This window comes from Psammomys obesus, unplaced genomic scaffold (genome assembly GCF_907164565.1).
Source record: "Psammomys obesus unplaced genomic scaffold, mPsaObe1.curated_primary_1811, whole genome shotgun sequence".
Classification (NCBI taxonomy): Eukaryota; Metazoa; Chordata; class Mammalia; order Rodentia; family Muridae; genus Psammomys; species Psammomys obesus.
This window is the reverse complement of record NW_026596152.1, coordinates 7,543,574-7,546,336: the sequence shown is the minus strand read 5'-3', so window position 1 is coordinate 7,546,336 and position 2,763 is coordinate 7,543,574. Positions and strand designations below refer to the sequence as shown.

The window sequence follows — 2,763 nt, the reverse complement described above, 5'->3', positions numbered from 1 at the left end:
CCGCCCCGCCGGCCCCGCCCCGCCCCCGCGCCGCCGCCGCGTGTCTCCCTCCCTTCCCGGCGTCCGCTCCTTCCCGCCGCGCGGCTCTGGGCTGGGGGTGCCCGGCGCCCCCGCCCTGCATTGTCCCCGGTGGCAGCGCCCCCTGCCGGCCACCGTGCCGCGCCTTTTGGAGCCCGCGGCGTCCGGGCGAAGGCCGGTGAGCCCGTCGCTGAGTTCCCCGATGCTTTCAGGACCGCGCGAGTGGGTGAGACCCGGCGTGGGGGACGGGGGCAGGTCCGTGCGCCGAGCTAGGTGGGAGACCCTGGAACCTGGAGACCCCGTTCGCCCCAGTCTGGTTTCTCCGAGTGGGCTCCGCGGAGGCGCAGGTCCCCGGGTTGCCCGAGGTCTCAGGCCTGGCCCCATGCCCGCTGAGTGAGTCTCCTCTGAGTGGTTCCCGAGCTCGTCCCTTGGCGCCCCCGTGGCTTTCAGGGTGCGGGTCGGTGACTGGTGCACGGACTCAGACCCGGATTCTCTGTTTTCGTGAACTCCACTTCCTCGTTCTCCCCCGGACACTGCGGAGAGGTCGTCCGAAAATGTGGCTTCTGGTTGCAGGTTCCTGTTGGCTTCTTCCGGGGTTTCTTCCGCCAACCCTCTGGGAACCCGTGGTGCTTGGGAAAGGCGCTTTGGGAGGCCTGTGTGCCCTGTTTCTAACCGTAGGAGGGGTAGCAGTTTTGTTCTCGTCGTTTTCTTCAAGTCCCGAGATTAGAAGAGTAACTTTATGCCAAGATCTGGAAGGTTCTCTCGTTCTCTCTTTCTCTCCCTTTCTCTCTCTATGTGTGTTTACCTGGTTGGTTGGTGTTTTTTTTTTTTTTTTTTTTTTTGTTTAACAAGGTTTCTCACTGGTCTGGAACTCCCCAAGCTGGCTAGTTTGGCTGGCCAGTGAACTCCACACTTGACTTAAAAAAAAAAAAAAAAAAAAAGATAGGTCACATTATGTATCCCTGGCTAACCTGGAACTTTTTATGTAGACTAGGCTGGCCTTGAATTCAAAAGATTTACCTAACTCTGCCTCAAGAGTGCTGGGATTAAAGATGTGTGACTTTGTTTGTTTGTTTGTTTGTTTGTTTTTCGAGACAGGGTTTCTCTGTATAATCACCCTGGCTGTCCTAGAACTAACTAGCTCTGTAGACCAGGCTGACCTCAAACTCACAGAAACCTGTCTGCCTCTGCCTGCCTGGGATTAAATCTGGGATTAAAGACATAGGCCACCATGCCCGGCTGGCATTTTGTCTTTTAAAAGAAAAATTTTTAATTAATATTTTTAAATTGAAAAATTTTTAATTAATTTAAATTTTAATTCTTTTTTTTTTTTTTTTTTTTTTAAAGAAGTGAGTAATGGATACCAACCTCAGGTCCTCCTTGCAAAGCAAGCACTTTGCCAGGTCCTGCTTCAGAAGGCCAGCTTTCCCTTAGCTTAGCAGAGACTTTTTGAAGAAATTATGTAATGACACTTGTTATTCAGGACCATTCATTCTCTGCAGGGTTTGGCACTAGGGGAGAGAGACAGAGCTTGGTTCTGAGTTTATAGCAGAGCAGCTGGGTGGGTGTTGATGGGTGGAAATAACTAAGTGGAATCACCCCACACATGGGGGTTCTGGCTAAACTGGCCTGTCAGAATCGCCAAGGAATGGAGTGAGTCAGCATCCGTGCACGCTGGTAGAGGATGAAAAACCTCATCTGAGACATCCCAGTTCAGTCCGGAGTGCTTCCTAGACTGACTTGAGAAAACTCTGTGCTGGACCTGGATTCTGCCAGGATGTGCGCAGATGGGCCTGACAAGCTTGGCCAAGCAGACACTCTTCATTATATGAGCTCCAAGCAGAGGTGCTCTGAAGCGAGAGTTCTTTTCCTACTTCCCCAGTTTCTTCTTTGTCACCCCGAGTGCCTCGGGGATGAGGCCTTGGGTCTCCCTAAGTTCTTCTTCCATCGCCCACTCTCAGATGTTATTTGAGGACTGCTCTGGCTTCACAGCTCAGCACCACATTCAAACCCACTTGACATTTGTGTGCAGAGTACATGGACGGGCATCCTGGGAATCCGGTGTGGGAAATATCCCATGTCTCATCTCCGGTCTGCATGACCACCCAGGAAAGTTTTGTTTTTCAAGACAAGGTTTCTGTGTGTATCCCTCGCTGTCCTGGAACTTGCTCTGTAGACCAGGCTGGCCTGCAGTTGGGGATCCCCCCACCCCCCTCCTGAGTACTGGCATTAAAGGTGTGTGCCACCATACTCGGCTTCAGCCAGGCTTTTAAGAACTGCCTCATATTTATTGTTACAACTTCTTTATCTCCATTCATCCTTCTTCCACTCCATTTTGGCTTCTGGCCACGCCACATCATTGCAGTGTGTCTTGCCGGTGACCCAGTTGCTAAATTCAGAGGCTTCTTTCAGTCTTCCTCTTACTTAGGCCCAGCAGCGCGTGTTCCTGTTGCCCAGTTGGTTTTGGTGGAAACTACTTTCTAGTCTGGCATGATGGCACACCCTTGTAATTCCAGCACTTGGGAGACCGAGGCAGGTGGATATCAAGTTTGAGGCTAGATAGTGAATTCTAGGACAGCTTGGGCTACAAAGGAAGGCTTTGCAAAAGGAACTACCCTGTGGGTTTCCACTTGTAGTTCAGGAGATGGGATCCAGAGCTTCATGTGTGTTTCCTTCTTGAGTCCTTTGGAGCCCTCTTTATCTATCTATCTATCTATCTATCTATCTATCTATCTATCTATCTAT

General features: G+C 51.3%; 1 protein-coding gene across 3 annotated transcripts in view; it reads left to right on the top strand.

The window, feature by feature from the left end:
• Positions 1 to 38: 38 nt before the first annotated feature.
• Positions 39 to 2,763, top strand: part of LOC129666843 (membrane magnesium transporter 2-like) — a 14,639-nt gene continuing 11,914 nt past the window's right edge. The window contains exon 1 of one of the 3 annotated variants that reach the window (XM_055594156.1): positions 39 to 240. The gene's annotated coding sequence lies outside the window, so the exon portion shown is untranslated. Of the gene's footprint in view, positions 245 to 390; positions 412 to 2,763 lie in introns of those variants that run through there. The other 2 variants (XM_055594154.1, XM_055594160.1) reach the window with 2 other exon arrangements.